Below are 18439 nucleotides of genomic sequence, written 5' to 3'. Positions count from 1 at the left end.
ACTGCCTGAGGTTGTTTTTTATTTGTTTGGGTTTTTTACCCTCCTACCTCAGAAGTCTTTTGCATGTACTATGAAGACTATTTTTGAAAACATAAGAGTATATATATGTATGTATGTATATGTGTGAGTATGCATGTATGTATTCAGCCACTACATCCCAAGGGATGGAAAAGTCCTCCAAATTTGCACCGGGGCATCAGGAAGGCTTTGGGAATTCGTTCCCTGATTTGGTAAAGATTTTCCATCTTGGCATTTCACACATTATAAATAATAACAATAAAGGCAAAAATGTGGAATGGATAAACATAAGAGCTCATTTCTCTCCTGCATTTTGTCTCTTGGTTACCGACCTAGGATTAAAGGAAAGCTTTAAAATAATATAGACTAGAGGTTGGATCCATTTTCCTTCTATTTTAAACATGAAACCTTGGTTCCAAGGAATAGCTGGTTGACCTTAACAGGTTCCTCGGTTCCCCAATATTTGGATCAGCATCTGGACCAGATATCCCAGTCCAGAAACAAAAGCAACCAGAGGCGGTGGAAACTGGGAACCATGGTTCTCACCTTTCCCCCACGGCAGCCAAGCCGCACCATACTATCCCTCCACCCCATCTCCCGCGGACTTGACAGGAGGGGGAAGATTATGGGGGAATATCCCTTTCAAGCGAGTTTTCGAGCCGAGGGTGAATCTCTGCCTTCTTATTCCCATTGCCTGAAAAGAATTGCAGTCATTTGGCAGCAAAGCTTGGTGAATTCGTGTCGAATAGAAAGTATATTTGCACTATTGAGGAAGAAAAGTCATTAAATGATTTCAAAGGTATTGACTTGGCTGTTTGCAAAAGAAGTGGTGACTGCCTTTTTTGCTGGCTCCACATTTCAGCTCAGAGAAAAAGAAACCGGAGGTGTGCACTTACAGGCCCCAGTGGCTGGAGCAGTTCTGACCCTGTCTTCTCTATCTGGGAGATGAAAAGAGGTTGTGGGTGGGGGTGGGGTAAGGTGGGTAGAGTGAGGGGTCCCTAGTATTCCATTCTCTCGGAGTAAAAGAAATGGGTCTAAAACATACAGTTGTTTTGCTGGTTCTGGAACCTATTGCTTATCTATTCTCCCCCTTTCCCCTGGATTTGGGTAGAAAACGCAAAAAGGAGCCTCGGAGATGAAGCGGGTTTGTGACTTAGCTGCTTTGGTTCAACCCCGTTACCCTGAGCTGTGCTTTACTTCTTAAAGGGGCTAAAGGGAGAGAGGGCATTCTCCTCCATTGCACTCCTACTCCTGACCCTGGTGTACAGAAGTTCAAAGGGCAGTGATGTATTTGAGCTACTGAAAAATTGGGACATGAGGGGGAAAGAAAATCCTCCCAACGCGGGACTGGCTTCGCCTGGACGTCTGATGTAAGAATGGAGAGGGTGTGTGTGTGTGTGTGTGTGTGTGTGTGTGTGTGTGCCGCGTGGAGCTCTGCTTGCACAGTGGGATCCCTGTCTTGGGAAGGGAGGCCCGCGCGCTGGTGCTAACTGGGCCCCCGAGGTGGCTGCTTCTGCCCTCGCCGCAATATTCCCCATATCCCCCGCCGGAGTGGGAGCCCACAGGCGCCTGAGCCTCGCAGTGTGGCGGGGGTGGAAAGTGGAGGATCGCCATCTGGACAGGCAGAATTTGGGGAGTCCGTGGGCGACCGACGATTTTACGGACAGGGAAAGGGAGAGAGGGAGGGAGGGGGAGAGAGGGGGAGAGAGAGAGGGAGAGAGAGAGAGAGAGAGAGAGAGAGAGAGAGCGAGCGAGCGTGCGCGCGCGCGTGTGTGTGCGTGCGTGCTGGCAGAGATAAGGAGCATGCTCTGCATGTGTTTCCTCGTGCGTCTCATTTTGTGTTTCAGAATCAAAAGTAAGGAGGAACTTGCGGCGGACTTTTCTTTCTCTGGCCCAGAGCTCCTGTTGTCTCTCCTCCCCGCCCTCTCCCCCTCAGTCCTATTCCCCCAGTTTTGCACTCTGGGGTCGGGGTTGTACAAGAGGCTGGGTCAGGTTGGGGAGAGACTGCGGCCAGGCTGGCTCCTCACAGTGGGGGATCCCGAGGGGGAGGGAACTTTTCCAATTCCTGGAAAAGGAGGAGGATGGGGGTGTGATACGATGGAGTAGGAGGGGAAAAAAGTTTGCAGCGAGCTCTTCCAAATCCTGGAGGAAAGGAAAAATGGAAGTGATGGGAGAGGGTGATATCTGACATTTTCCCTCTCTGCATTTCCCTGTCCTTCTCTGGGAGGTTTAGTCATCTTTTCCCCTTCACCTGAGAGTTGGGATTGACAAGACAAGGGTGGAGGTGGGGGGACCTAGAAGGGAGTGTTGTAATGCCAGGCAGGTATCTCCAAACTCTGGGAATTATTTGCTTTCCTTCTTTGATCTTTCTTTCCTTCTTTCTTTTTTTCTTTCTTTCTTCCTTCCTCCTTTTTTTTCCTTTCTTTTCTGGGGTGGGATTCCTTGCTATGAGTCTTGTGTCACAGTGCTGTTGAGCACGAAGTACAACTTTCCCCTGTTGGTTCTAGTATGGTTCTGTTTAGGAGTGAGGACCAGGCCTGGAGACCGCTACAAAAAATTGGAGACATAACAACCAAGAAACCAGAGGAAGTGTGTTCTCTTTCTTTCCTAGCTCAGCCATGTAGGTAGGTTCCTTGAACCCTTAGGTGTAATAGCCCAGAATCCTTGGGGAGAAATAATTTTGACTCCTCCCCAAGGCCACTCTTCCCACCTATCCACTACTTTTCCTAATTCTAGACACATGATACATAGTCTTACAAATAAGCTGGTACTCAGGGAAGTGAAGCTTGCTGTCTGCTTGCCTCTAATGTAGTTCTTTAACTGGAGATGAACTTTACTAGGGAATTCAGGGAATGCCATTCTACTTTTTTTCTGGAAGGCCTGAGACCTCTCTTCAGTAGCTTCGTCTAATAGACTAATGATTTTTATAGATACTGGCACCTTCAGGTGTGGAAATTCCTTCCACTGTATCCAAAGTCAGCAACTCTTAAGGGACTTAATGATTAGCCCATGGTCACACATATACCAGAGATTGGACCTGAACCCAGGTCTTTCCAATTGTCATGATGCCCTATTGTCTGTCAGTGAAAAATGCATGTGTATAATATATATATATATGCATACAAATACTGACTTTAAAAAATGTACCTTTGATTTCATTGGCTCTTGCTGAGGAACTTTTTTCTGCTGATGCAGGTCATCTTTAATCTTAGAGTGTTTCCTGGGAGTACTAAGAGGTGGCATCTTGTCCAGGGTCACATAGCCAGATTGTAAAAGAAGCAAGCTTGAACCTATTCTTTCTGACTAGGAGGCCAGCTCTCTACTATTCTAGCATAGCATATGTGCACATATACACACGTGTGCCCCCCTACATATATCCTACATACTGTATTTCCTACAAACTGAGTCTAAACTGGTTCCATAAGGGAAGAGAAGGGAAGGGAATAAGCATATATTATGTGCCATATATGTGCCAAGCACTGTGCTTATAAGTGCTTTGCAAATATTATTTCCACATCTACATCATCCCTTCAAAAAAATACTTTTGCTGCTTCTAAGACTCTTTATTGATCTCTTGAAAACCGCCCACCCCTAATGTCATCCTACCAGATTCCACAGAGGACAGAGCCTTCTAAATTGGAGCAGGGACTGGCCCCTGAGGTTGTGGGAGAGTATATGTTGGGGGCCAGAGAAGTGGATCCGCCAGGACCAAGCATTGATTTCTTCTTTCCATTAGTGACCTCATTTGGATTGTACAAATTTGGATTGTACAATCTTCTTCCTATTCCCCTTGAGGAAAAGAGGGAAATTTAACTGAGGGCAGTGGCTAGAACTGGGGTGGAAGGGGGAGTTGAGAGGAAATAAAGAAAGGTAGGAGGAGTGTTCCAGACCACCAGATTTTAATTTCTGGAGTTCCCAGCAATCTGGACTCTGAAATTCTCCTTTCTTAGTACCTTCCCTCTTATCATAATGATTCTGTTAGTCTCCCTATTGCCCTTTTTCTTCCCTTTAATAACAACAATAACAATCATAATGACCCTAATTTTTTTTTAAGTCAGTGTGGTACTGGAATGGATTTGTCTCTTTATTAAAATCACTTGAATTTAATCCAGATGGGTTTTCTCATTGATAACCTCCCACAACAAGCATACTGAATTATGCTATCCATGTGAATACACTGGGATGTATTTAGCTACAAATTAGGACCCCACATTTAACAAAGCATTATTCATTGAGCTGGGGAGGGGGAGAAAGCAGACTCCTGATTTGGTTGGAGTGAATTAACAATAAAATTTAAAATTATGCATCATCCTTATAGGGGAAAAAAAGAGAAAATATACTTGTTTGACTCCAAGTCTTCATCTCAATGCTATTCCTACAACTCCAATCCACCTCACAATGTCTGAATCTTCTGTTTACACTGCCTTAATATGTATGGACAGATGTGTCTGTATTTATGCATATGTGGGTCTGATTGTGTTAACCTACAAAAATATATGTGTGTGTGTGTGTGTGTGTGTGTGTGTACAGGTCATAGGATGAATTCCAACACTTTTTCTCTCCATTCTTAGCAGAGAGCTCCTGCTTTCAAGAGATATGGAGTTTTTGATCCCCAGGGAACCAATGCAGTGCTCTGGGGGTTGGGTAAGGAACATAGGATAGAAAGTATAGCAGAAAGCCCAGGTTCTAACCTGAGAACTTTCAGATTGAATGGAGAGAGTAAGCTAAAGGAAAGGCATAATCTGTGTTCTATGTGTGGCTGCACATATGTGGGTTGGCATCCTTTTGGACAGATTAAAACTCCCTTGGGGTTCTACTGCAATATACTTTTTTATTCTGTTCCTTGATTCTGTATTCCTTCCTGTTCTGATGCCAGCAACTTCTCTCCTATTTCAGTTCTAAACTCAAATCTTGAACAAGGCCGGAACGACTGCAGAGAAATTCCCATCTCAGACAAAACTCCAGGAAGAGGTCTGTGGAGGCCTTAAGGCCTCTGCCTAAGGGCCTATCCTACCCTGGCAAGTAATGAAAGGATGAAGCTTCGAGCTCCGATCTATTCCGAATTGGATTGTTCATTAGGGCAACTGGAGGCTGAGGTGTTTCCCTGGGGCAATTCATGAAAGGGATGGTTTCTCTTTTCCTTTGGTCTGTTGTAGCCTGCAACCTCAGGGGCAGGCAAGGGTCAAGGGTCACACTCTCCCTTCAGGGGCTCCTACTGATGGCATAGCTGAGATTTTTACCCCCTTCCTCTCCTCTGTTTTGGATAAACATGCTGAAACAGAACTTAAGCTATGTTGAGAACTGCCCCCCCCCCCACACACATATCTACAACTGTTTGGAAAAAAACCTAGGAATTTACTGGGGACTTTTCACCTCTACTCTTATAGGTGTGGCCTGAGGGAGAACCACCTTAGATTCTTGAAGTTGTTCCTGGGCAGCACCTGAAACATAGACCTACCAAACCTCATCCTACCTGCCATATCCCCCCAAACTTCTAGATATTTGGGATAACTTCATCTTTACTCATTGGGGTTCTCTGCCCCCATTTAAGCACAATTTACCCAGGCCCAAGCATCTATCTTCCAGGCAGTTCTACAGAGTACACATCTGAGAAATCATGGTCTGCTGAATTTTTGGAGACCTGGCCTCCAGTACACTGTTCTTACAACTCTGGTGAAAAGAATAATATAATAAAAATGTATTCCAGTCATCAGCAAGTTCAACAAGGGTCTCTTCTTCATGAACTCAGTTCCCTGTTGATTTTTGTTAGTATCAGAAGAAGGACCTAGAACATGTGTGTGTGTGTGTGTGTGTGTGTGTGTGTATGTGTGGGACAACATTGTCAAAGGCTAAATTCTGGGGATCCAAATTCTTTAGGTTGTCATTGGGCATTCCTTCAGGATTGTATTTGTTTTCATTTTTATTTCTTTGACTTTGTCCTACTTTACCTTGGAAGAATGCAAACTTCCAGAATCATTCACGGGAAAATTGTCCCCGATGCTTTCACAAAGAGCTATGGGAATCTGAGTTTCTCCTATGGGGTCTAAGGGACAAGAAATGTCTGCTCCATCTCCTTCTTTGGATCTCTGCCCAATCAGTCAGTCAAAGCCCAAACCACAAGTCAAGTGTGTATACGGAAGGGGGAGGGGGTTTAGCGGGGGGGGGGGGGGGATTCCTTCACCCTTACCTTACTCCCTTCAAATTTGGGGTCATTGAATGCTTGTTTGAATTGAGGCACTCCCAGGTGGCTGCGGAAGAGATTAGCGAAAGGCTAGCAATGGCTTCTTTCTCTCGCCATCTAGCCTTCCCTGGGAAGAATTGAGTCATTTTTCGTAGTCAAGAAATTGTTTCTAATTTGCTCTTTGACTAATGGCTCTCTGAACAATGGAGAGGCACCAACAATCTCTTTAGTCAAAGACACCCAACATACAATTACCCGAGTAGATTTGCATCTATCCGGCTCTTATTAGGCGCTTATTTAGTGCACTGGGTTAATTCACAATTTTGTGTAACTAGCAGGACACCCCTACCACCAACCACCCTTAGTGGTTGGTTTTGTCGGATATTATTTTCTTGGTGTTTTCTAATGGGATGGAGCATGCTTATGCGGCCAGACTCGCCCGAGGCCTCCAGGCACTCAGCAAAGAATCTCAGACTCGAGTGGAATAGATCATACTCTTCTAGGATTCGATCTCTACTTCCCCTTTCTACTCTAGATTCCTCTCTAGCGTTCTGACCCTTCCTTTACTTTCATTCCCTCCTCCCACAACAAACCCTCTGGAGTCTTTTCCCTCCCCCTCCTCCCCCACTCTGAGGGTGCTTCCACTGTGGGAAGATGCTGGTGGCCAGACACACGTTCTCAAAGCGAAGCTCCAAGCTTAGACTAACCAACAGTAGGGGAAGGAGAGGGAAGTTGGAAGTTGTGTGTGTATGTTGGGAGCCCGGTGAAGGGGAGAGGTGTTGAAAGGGGTGAATGCAGACAGTAGGTGAAGACTGTGCTCCCCGGTGTATTTCTTAGGGGAATGAATGTTACTGTGTCTCAGACAGAGGGAAGGCGTCTGTCTAACTGGACTCTGGGTGGGACACCGTGGGTGGATGTTTGTGACTCGAGTACTGTGTGTGACACTATGTATGACAGTATTAATGAGCTTGTGTGTACATGGAAAGGTGTGTATGGTAGAGCCTGCACCACTGGGTTGTGAGAACGAATCGGTATGACTGTGTATATCTGTGTCTAAGTACATGACTGTTAATATGAAGCGGTGAGGGGTTATCTGGCTCCCTGACCCATCTCCAGAGTTAGAGGATGTAACAAGATGTGACCCAATAGCAGGCCAATTCTGGGTAAAGAGAAGTTTTATACCTTGCCACGATTTCCAGTTATATCAAAGGAGGTTCGAGGACTTTAGGGCCGACCTAGGTCTCTCCCAGCTTCCGCCACCAGGGTCTTAGGAAAAAAAAATAACTGGACATCTAACGAGGCCTAAAATATAAAAAATAAAATATTCAGTCTAGGAAACCTTCGGGTATGAGTGAGGGAGGAGAGAGAGAAAAAGAAGAAAAAAAGAGGAGAGAAGGCCCCATGAAGAAGATGGGATAGAGAAAGTCATGTATATAGTTGCTTATCTGGGTTTTCCGGGTTGGGAAGAATCGAACCTGCCCAGGCTTCCCTATTAGCTGGAGCTGACCTGGGGAGAGGGGGCTCCCGGAGGTGAACGCGGAAGGAGACTTCTAGGCGCCTTTCCTTTCATTTGTAAAAATGAAGGAGATAGCTCAGACCCAGACTCTCAAGTGTAAATATTTACCTCCCCCAGCCTTATTATCTGCACCCTTTTCTTCAATCCTTTTCCCCCCCTACTTCCCCCATACACCTTTCTCTATAGAAGGCGAAAGTCTACAGATATCAACATCGTGTTCCTGTAAAATTAAAAGAATTTGTTAGATTTGGACAGCAGAAGTGGGGCGTGGGGATGGGGCGGGGGGGAAAGGTAAGAAAACCGGAAGGCTATCCCGGAGCCGATAATATAGTCATCCAAACCTATTCCTAGCCAGGGCTTTTCTGGGCTAGCCCGAACCTTGCATCTTTCTGAGAGCGGAATAAAGGATCTTATTTTGGTAGTGCAGTGTAACTGGGTAAGGCGGACCGCTTCTTCTGGGCTGGGCATCTGCCAGCAACCTCGCTGTATACAACAGGCCCTGTCTCTAGCTATTTGTTGTAACAACTGTTTTGAAACAATTTTTTTTTTAATCCTAGGGTTGTTTTTTTTTTTTTTTAAGTGAGCAGAAGAGATGGTGGAGGAGGAGGAACAGGAGGCGGAGGAAGAAGAAAAGTAGACAGGGAGATGTAAGGGCTAGCAGTAAAAGGAAAAAAAAATTAAAAGGCAGCAAGATCAGTGCAGGTTTTTTATCCTTGCCCATCCATGTCCATAAGCATTTACCTTGAAGATTGGGAAGGGAAGGAGTAAGTTTTTGTTTATTCGAAATGTTTATGTGGGTGGGAAGGGGGTCTGGGGCTGGGATAATAGGAAAGAAAACCTGCTAAGTTTTGAGTTTTTTTTTTTAAGGAGTTGAACCTCCCCTGTCCCCAAGCAACCCTACAATAGAATTGGCTAGTATTGATCTTGCACTATATTCAAGAAGCGATCCCTTGAAATTTGGAGGGAACCCACAAATCCTATGGAAGCAGAGTATTAAACTTATGTATATCTTAGCTTTTGCAGGCCTCCCTGCCCCACCCCCCATGAGGTTTTCCCACTGCTCCTCAGGTCCTCAGCCTCCTCCCCATCATCTCTTTTCCTTTGTGCTGTGTTTTCATTCCCTAGTCCTCCTCCCTTAGTAGTGGGGCATTTTCTAGCCCCCTTATAGTCTTAAACCCGTGACTGGGGCACCGCTGGGTGGGGGGAGGGTCCATCAGCCACGCTCCAGGGTTCCTGGACAATTCTTTAAGCGCCCAGGCTCCTTCCCCCCAACTACTGGGGGGCTGAGAGCTGCAAAAGCCCCTCCTGGCCCTTGGATGTATTGCCTGTTCCAGGACCAAGGGGAGGGTCAGTCAGCCACCGGAAAAGCGAGGGGCTCCCATCCCCTCCCCTCCCTTCAGACAAAGGGCAGCAAAGAGAGGGACAGAGGCTTGAGCCCGCTTCCGGGAGCAAGCAAGGCCCAAAGTTTTTTTCTTAAAAGATTCTGATAATTTACTGAATTTTCTTAGCAGACAACTCTAAAAAACCATCAGACTGGAAATTTTTCCTCTACGGTTGTATTAGGTGGAGTTATTTTGTGTATCTTCCCCTTATGCTCCTCTCCTTTTAAAAAATGTAGTCTTATTTTGAAAAAATCAGACACTATAACCTCAATGATTGGGGGGGGGCAGGATGTGTTAACAAGAGCAAACTGAGTAAGAACTCGGATAATTAGCCTAGGAGAATAAGAGTAATAAAAAGGAGGGGGAAAGCAGATGTTTTAAGAAAAGGTCGAGTCCTTTCCGATCCTCAGTTCTGTGCCTCCCTTTACAGAAAAAGAGAACGAATTTGTGTATGAAGTACACATTGCCTAAAAGATGTTTGCTTTTATATTTAAGCAGCACCCATTTTTCTTCTGTTTTCAAATCCGAATGGGCATCTTTGGGATCAGATTCATGATTTAGGTTTTCTGGTGGGGAGGGGAAGGCAGAGGGAGAAAAGGGAGGTGAAGAGCTCAAGGAGAAGAGGAAAAGGGGAAGGGATAAGTGATATGGTTGGACTAAAGCTGCAACAGTCTCATCAGAGGAAGTTTAGGGTCTAGGACCCTAGTCACTGAGAAATCAGTGTATTGTGTATAAAGATATTAGGTAAATCTAGGGCCCTAGTCTTGTAATTTCTCTTCGTTCCTTTTCTCATTTCGTCTTTCACTGCAACAGTTTACGTGGAATTGTTCCTGGGACGATTTCGTGGACAGGGATGATCCTACGTGTGACGAGAGCCCGTTGCAAACTGGAAAATTCGGGGGGGGGGTAGGGTTGGAGGATACAGGGACTGGGTTTCTCTAGCTTTTCTGGTCTGATTTTGTGAGCCTTAGTTTTCCCAGAGACTTGATCTAGGTATTTAATGTATTCGTTCCCAGTCCTTCCAGGTTTTCTCTTGTCACTTCCTGTAAAAGCATCTCTTCACGCTGCCTTGGGTAGAAGCAACTTTCTCGCTCATCTCTCCGCTGCACCCGGGTCGGTAGCGTAAACAGACCCAGCCTAAGGGTGCAAAGCAGGCAAGAGAGAGGGGGAGGAGAAGGAGGGAGGTGTCTCTTGCCTCTGATGCAGTGGTGTCAGTGAGCCAAGCAACACCAAATGTCGGCCAGGGACAAGGGAATCAGGGCTGTATGATTGAACTTTTCCTTGGATGTTTCCGGGAACTGTGTGTGAGGATATTCCCTCCCCCCGCCCCCCATCCGTAGAAAATATACTCCTGTGCAGATATTAATTTCTGGATACTTCATAAAATATTGAGATTGAGGGCAAGAGAAGGTTGCATTAAGACGGGAAAATCGACTGTGCCACCTCCCACCCCAACGTTCAATCCTTTAGGGCGTCTCTTTTTTCTTCCATTCATCTCCTTTCGAATTTGGAATCCTCACCCTTCTTCCAGATCTCAAATTTCTGAGGTCAATTCACCTCTCCCTAAACCCCAAAGTCTTCTCAGGCTTGGCCTGGATTTTCCAGCTTCCTCCATCCTAGGGTCTCGGCCCCGGTGCTCATCCCGTTACCCCCGTTAGGCTGTGCCTAACAGGACCTCATTCAATCATCTCCCAGCCTAATGAATAGCCGTGCGCTAATCGGATCTCGTGGGCGCTTTATGGGGATTTATTTATTCCGCATTTCCAATCCATCAGGCGATTTAGCACAAACACACAATAGCAAACACTACCCCCCAGTCAAACAAACAAACAAACAAACAAATTTAATCTGAAGAAACCAAACTCTCCTGCCACTCACACCCAGTCCCGCGCCCCACGGGCTACAGCCTTCTAATTTTTTCCTCTTAGCAGTCGCTGGAGCCGGGACTTTCTTAAACGCCAGTAAAAACCTTTCCGCCTTGAGGCAACCGCTCTATTCTTGGGGACTCTCTCCTTCTGCCATAGTTCTGCTGCCTCGGCCCGTATCCTTGATCGCCGGGGCATGAGAAGAGGGGTTGGGAGTGCCCGGTAGTCTCCTCTGGGAGGCCAGGTCTCCTGTCTCCTGCACAATCCATCTTCCCCGCTCCCCCTCTCCCTTGGGATGTTCGATTGCAGTTCCCAACCTCCTTTCCAGTTGTGTCCGACAACCCTTTCCGCAAATTTTTCGGGGCTAGCAGAAGACAAGTTTCTTCCCAATTCCCTTCCATCACTGCACTCTCCAGCGCTTACCTCCTCGCCCCGGGGCCAGTTCGGACCCCTCGGGTTTAGCGCCCGGGGGGAGGGGGGGTAGACTCTGAAGCCGATCGCCTGAGATCCTCACTCACTGTTTCTCAGTCTCCTTTTATCCTCCTTCTCCGAAACCCCCGCATCCCCTGGGACCCAAGGGAAGGGAGGGGGGGGAGAGTTAAGCAGCAACCCCGCCATCCAGGGTTTCTCTTTTCCCCAATTTTGAAACTTCACCCCTCCTCCCCGTGCGGTCCTAGTTTCATTATTGAGGGGGAGTCCCCAGAATCCCAGCCCGTACCCCAAGCCCTGGGCCCTCCCACATGGCTCTTCCTCTCCCCCACCCATTTCACTCGCTTAATAAAATAAATAAATGTATAGAAATCAGTTTGTGGCATTCAGCCTGCTTCCCCTTTCTCTCTCTGGATTCTCTTTGATCCGCTCGCTCTCTACTCCTCGGCTCTGGGGCCGGTGGGGGTCGACCCTCGGGGATCCTGGAAACCGTCCCTAACTTATCTCCTTTTATCCAGCGGCGAGGGGCTGCCTTGAAACTGCCGGGCCAGTAATTGCTTTTTTCAGGCAGCCCAGTGCGGACTGGACAACAGCCAATCAGCGCCCTGTTTACACTCGGTGATTGACAGCAAGCTGGCACACTGCCAACCAATCCCAAACATCCCAGAGGAGAAGGGAGGGGAGGAAAAAGAGCTAGGGACTGAGCGGGGGTGGGGGGAGGGTTGGAGGAGAAATCAGGGGGGAAACACCCCCCCCCCCCGTTTGTGTTTAACCCTTTTGTGCCCAGAGCTAATGAAAAAATATAGAGACTTTCCATTGCATGTGGGTTTATGTTGTGTAGCTTCTAATTTAAAAAAATTTCTAGAGGGGGAGCAGAGATTCTCAAGCAGAGAGAAGAGAAAATAATCCAGCTCTGTAAACTATCACCACTACTCGAAGAATCAATATCGGGACTGGGAACCAAATACTAATTATTGTGCAGTGTCCCAAAAGTCTTAGTGCATTGCATTAATTTCAGGGGATATATGGAAAGTTGTTTCTGATTAAGATTAAGAAAATTGTTCCATAGGGCTTCTCCTCCCCCTTAAAAGGGGGAATTTATGGGATTATGTCCAAGGAATTGGGTATGTAGAAACACAATGCATGGTTTTTGCACATTAGCAAAAGACCCCTCAAATCATTATAACATTGTTTAGATCTTAACTTTTTGGTTCTAGTTGAGAAAAACATAATCTTCCCTCTTGGCAATTATTCCCAGGTTTCCATTTTGTTTGCGGTCCCTTTGGTTGAAAGAAGGGGGGGGGGGGGAGGGAAGGGAAGTGGAGAGACAAATCCACCATCTGCCTGAAAAGGAATAAAGTAACCTTATATATGATCCAGGGGGATGTAACCCTCTGGAGATGGAGGTCCTCTAGGGAAAACTAGAGAGGAATGTAGGCCAGGTCGAGTTAGGGTGGGATGGGGGAGGAGATGGAATCAAGTGCAGGTCCTGCTTCTCAGTCCAGGGGTTAGCGTCCCTGGGCGTCTGCTCTTCATGGTATCGAGAGGCTGCCCTTCTTCAGTTTTGTTTCTTGTGTGACAGCCTTAGAAAACAGCTCTGCTTTTAGTCCAGGCCTATCAATTCGAAGATTCATCAGAACAGCTTTACCTACTACGCGCGCACCACACACACACACACACACACACACACACACACACTCCATTGCAACGTTTGCTGCCTTAAAAGATGATGTGGTTTCTTCTCTGAGTTTCCCATAGAACACCAGTTCAATATTCCGGCCGCCGTAAAATTATGAAGACAAAAAAAAAAATTCAGGGTCCCCAGTCGCCTCCACGCTCACACATTTCCACCTCCTCCCTCTCGCTACTCCACATTCTCATTCAGCCAAGTACTGATATGCGCAGAGAAGCTGCGCAGTTGCACCGCTTGAATTAGGCGCCATTGGGCTCAGTAGTAGCCCTGCTGCTCTCTGATTGGCAGCTCCTTGGCCCGGCGCCAGCCTATTGGGAGGCCTGTTTACGCCGAGTGAGTGGCACGAGCTTATTACAGTGGAGGGCCGCACAACCAATCAGCTAGCTGGCCCATCTTGGGTGAGTGGCACGAGCTTATTAGTATGCAGGGAGAGTTGCTTTCAGGACTGAGCTGCAGGGTTTGAGAGCCGCTCTGGATGGGCTTGCTATATAGTCGTTGTTGTGGAAGCGGCGCATTTACAGTGCGACAGTCAGCACATTGAAAATACCAATAGGAATACAAAACAAAGTCACATTTACTGATTTAATTGTATTGCATTCATTTGTATCCAGGGAACAGCCTCCAGTAAGTAATTGAAATTGCTTTCATTTTTAAAATTTTTGTCTTTTTTATTATTATTATTTTTCTTTGGGAATTTATTTTTTTAAAGGAGAAAGTCAGGGTTGTGATTTTAAAATATTTCTTTAAAAATAATTCGTTATAATGTCGAGCAGTTTTTTTTGTCGAGATGGAAGAAATATATTACATAATATATACATATATACGTGTGTATGTGTATATATAATATCGACAGCAAGGTATTTTTTTCCTATCAAGAATCGTATAGTTTAAAATTCCCCCCCCCCCATACTGCGTCCTTGCTTTACTATGAGCGGTTGTTGCCTCGTTGTACACCTCTAATTTAAAAATAAATAATAAAGAAAAAGGACAGAGTTTCGTCAGACCACTATTGGTCTAGGGATTATTTTTAATGTCGACAGTAAACGGATCCCCAGATTCCCTGGAAATTTGTGCCCACTATTAGCTGAACGGGAAAAAAAAGCCCTCCTTCCCTCCACCCCAACTTCTATCTACCCTCGGCACCCCCCCTCCCCCCCAGCAATCTCAGCTTTTTATGTTTTGCCGGCTACTACCACTACTAGGAAAAAGATTCATTGTAAGACCTTTGCGTGCAAGGAAGGTGATTGTGGGGACGCTAAACTGCACAGTCTGTGGGAAGGTGGAGAGCGAACCACTGCTTGCCTTGGTACCGGTGCCTTATTTCTGAAGAAAGATTTCCATAGGAGGAGAAAAAAATCTGCAGGAAAAATAGGAACGCAAATTTCTACCCTTCAGCGGGAAATGGGAAGGGGTCAGGTTATTTTTTTTCTTTTTGGAGGGAGGGAGTTAATCTTTTAATTTTCACTTTTCTCTTGAGAAAATTAGAGAAAGATTTCTCTTAGTCTGGGTGGAGTTGTAAGGGGGCGAGAGGGAAGGTGCCGAATTCGAACTGTTTTCGGGCTGGAATATGCACAGCTTTTAAATTGTGTCTCTTTTTTCACCCCTCGGGGTCTGAAACTGCAGCTTGAAGACTGGTAGCGCGAGCCCTCGGTCTGGGGTTTTTCAAGCTGGGGATCCTGGGGAGAGAAAGGGGACTACCTGGTCTGCTGCGGGGAAGGGGGTTCTATTTCTTGAGAAGGAAAGGAAGGGAGAGGGAGGATATTGTCTTCGCGCTTTCCATTTTCTTTTGTTTTCTCTGGAACCCTGCAGCTTCCGCGCTGCACAACCCTGGGCGGGAGAAGATAGGGCTGCTTTTGTAATTCGCTGTGAGCGGGTTCTGGAGGCTTGGGTTCCCTCGGCCTCGGGACTTCTGGGGGAGGAAAAGTAGGACAGGAGGAGACCCGGGAACAACTCCTCCACACCAGGGCTGTGGAAGCGCAGAAGACGGGACAAAGTTTGCACCCTCCTCGGTAGCCTAGCCTTTTCCCCGGGGCGGTCGAGAGGTAGTGCAGGTAGCGGCCTGCTGCTTCCTCGGGCCGCCTCCGCCAGCCCCGAGTTAACTCTTCTCTCTGCTGCTCCGCTTCGCTAGTACTCTGCGACTCTAAAAACAGACAGTCAGGGCCCAGGGCCTAAACTGGATGCACTCTTGGAGAAAAGAGGGGGACAGGCGAGAAGAATCGGTCTTGGTGAACCGGGAGAAAGTTTTTTGTTGAAAAAAAATATTTTTTTTTTCGAATTTGAGCAACTGTGTGCGTTTATTTTAAAAATCACAACCTGTGTTCTTAACTACGACCATGCTCGGCTTGGCGACTACAAGAAGGGAGTCGGGTTCTGACTCAGGGACCAGCTAGGACCCGAAGGGCCCCTGAATGCTTCTCTGGAGCTCAGAGATAAAACAAACCATCATTTCTGGGCAGGGTTGCCGAAGAAAGGCGGCAGCTTGAGCTGGGCTCTGCTGGGCCCACGTTTTTTCATTCTGCAGCCGCCAGGGCTTTGTGTTTCCCCCCGTTCTTTTAATCCGCTTTTGGTGGCTTACTTAAAATATATTTTCTCATTTTACCGCCTTACAAGGACCGGGGACCTGTGTCCCTTTCACAGAAACAAAGTTAGCTCTTGTTCTTTCCTTCCTATTTCTTTCACAACTCCTTCGGGTTTTTACACCGATTCTCCCTTTTCGTTCTCGATTCACTCCAACCGGCTCGTCAGGAAAGGGGTACTGGCCTTGATTCTTAATGGAGGTACTGCTTGCTCAATTCAGAGCTCTCAGTCACCTTCCCTGGAATACACATAGTAGAGACGGTTGGAAAGTGGTGTGGCAGAAGGGAATTCTCTGGCTGGGCACAGCTTGAAGTGGTAGATAGCTGGAGACTATCTACCAACTGCTAGCACAGGTTTTTACCTCTGGAGCAAGGCCGGCATAGGGTGGAGGGAGGCTTCTGGATTCCAGTGGGTGGTAGAGAGTCACTTCTAGGCCATCGGGGGATCGGGCAGTGGCTGCTTGGATCGTTCTCCCAATCCTTCCCCGGGGGAAACGTAACAAACTCTGGGGTTGAATGAATCCGAGCCTTAGCTCCCAGGAAGAATCCAGGTAAAGCGGCTTTGCCTCTGATAGGAAAAAATAAAAATGCATAATGAAGTAATCCTAAACATAAGGGTAATTTACCCTCGATTTGCTTTAAGAAGAGAGTGACAACGAGAAAGAAGTGATCAGCGCAGTGTCCAGAAATCTTAATATTCTTGTACTTGTTCTCAGATTTTTTTTTTTTGTCTGTGTCTTTCTCTGTGTGGGCTATACCGTCTCTGCAACCTCTTCCATTCCAGTCTCGGATTTTTGAAACTAGCGATTTCCCTTTCTCTCTTGATTTCTCCCTCTTCTTCACTCTAAGGTCTGCCCTGTAGCCGCCCTCATCCCTCACTTCCTGCGTGGACAGTTTGCTTCTGAGTAGTAGTTAGGCTAGTAGGCCTAACTCGGAGATCTTCACTTCTCCATTAGGGGTTTTCAAATGTTCTTTTCCTTCTCTTCCCCCACTCTGCCCCCCTACCAGCGCCTCCGAGGACTAGGAAATATTTGTTAGATCGAGGGAGATAACTCGGGCTCTCCACCAGAGAGGGGGAGGGGGAGGGGAGCCCCTAGCCCCTTTGTGTGAAGTTGTAAGACAAAGAGAACTCATTGTGTAGTCCCCTTGTATTTACAATGCAAAAGCTCCTCGTGTAAATATGAAAAAAGCTTATCAGCTGAACAAATATGTATTCACTTAATACATTAAGTTTTCGGTTATAGATTAAATCAGACACAAAATTACTTGCAAATAAGATATTGTAGAACTCAGAGCATTAAATATAGCAATTTTAAATGGTATTCACGAAATGAAAAACATCTTAATCACTTTGTTGTCACGGTGGGGTGGTAAAAACACAACCCATAAGGCTTTCTGTTATATTCACTATTAAGAATATTGAGTCCATTATTGTCTCCTTTTGTTAGATGTGGTATTAAACGTTAAAAAAATGCAGTGAAGAAAGGAAAAATACAGAAAATGAACGAGTGCTGAGAAAGAAGCCTAGGAGGCAGGAACTTCCACATATAAATATATAATAATACATATATATGTACACGATATAGATTGTCTCTTCTCTTTGCCTCATCCGGGCTTCAGTAATCGATTCAGATTTTGTCTTAATGGGAGGGACTACAATTCAACTTGAAAATATAGAGGGAGGGGGAAGATAGGAGAGGTTTTGGGTAAAAAAGGATGGTGGCAGAGTGATTATTATACACTGCTCCTAAACTTGAAATCAGGAGCAAGTGACAGTAGAGAGGGGCTGACTTGGCCCGAGACCCCTCTTTTCCCAGGTGTGGAAGGGAAGATTTGCTGTCGGTCTGGCGTTGTGAGAAGTGGGCAGGAGCCAAAGGCCAGTGTGTGAGCTGCAGAGCCTGCAAAGCAAGCCGCTTACATAACTGTTTGGTCTGAGTCTGGGTGCTCAACCCTGGGAGTGGGAATCCCCAACTGAAATGCAAAGGGAAACGGCAGGGGCCGCTGGCCGAGGATTTTTCTTTCCCCTTCATCTGTCTCTGGAAGGACCAAGACATTCTAGAAAAGAGATGCAGTTTTAACCTTCTCACCCACCCCCACACCCATTCTCACAGCTTGGGATTTTGAAGGGAGAAAGTCAGTTGCTGGATGGATCCTTCAAAAAGGCCAGTATCTGGTCCTTGGAGCACCTCCCTCCCCCAATCCTTTAACCTGGATTTCTGTCTCCTTTATTCTTTTGAGGGAAGAGGGAATCGAAAGGGGGGGGACCTAGAGAAAACACCTTTCATTTATTCAATAGGAAAAAATGAGTTAAAATCATTTACACTAAAATACATCCCAATCTTTCACTAGATTCCTGGGTCGTGGGCCCCTAGGTGCCAGAAAGAAAGGAGGTAGTTTGAGATGGATTGATCACTGCGGTTCTTGCTAGTAGCCAGTGGGGGTGGGGAGCAGAAAATGAATTGGGGATTTGAGGGCTTTGGGAGCTCCCTGTTACCAAAGGTAAGTGTATGGGCGGGGGAGAAGTAGGGGAGCAACTGAGGGTGTTCCTAGGTTCAAAAGAATGGGGTACAAATCTGTTATGGTTGAAGAAGACGGAAGAAAAAGAGCCCCCCTTTTTTAAGCAACCTCTTGAGTTACAATCAATAAAATTACTCGCTTAATTAGCATGGTTATTCGGTTAAGAGGGATGCAGTAAAACTGGGAGGGGGCTAAAAAACAAGTGTGAACAGAATTGCATTTTACTGGAGACACCTGGGGGGGGGAGAGGGAGGAAATGGGG

At 46.4% G+C, this 18439-nt stretch overlaps 1 protein-coding gene across 1 annotated transcript in view; it reads left to right on the top strand.

Moving 5' to 3' along the window:
• The window catches only part of BAHCC1 (BAH domain and coiled-coil containing 1), a 179919-nt gene that overhangs the window by 3839 nt on the left and 157641 nt on the right, over positions 1-18439 (top strand). The gene's annotated exons all lie outside the window — the stretch shown is intronic.

Source organism: Petaurus breviceps, unplaced genomic scaffold (genome assembly GCF_028583685.1).
Source record: "Petaurus breviceps papuanus isolate PSGF00001 unplaced genomic scaffold, PetGlider_PUasm1.0 90617, whole genome shotgun sequence".
NCBI lineage: Eukaryota > Metazoa > Chordata > Mammalia > Diprotodontia > Petauridae > Petaurus > Petaurus breviceps.
This window is presented reverse-complemented; position numbering and strand designations above follow the sequence as displayed.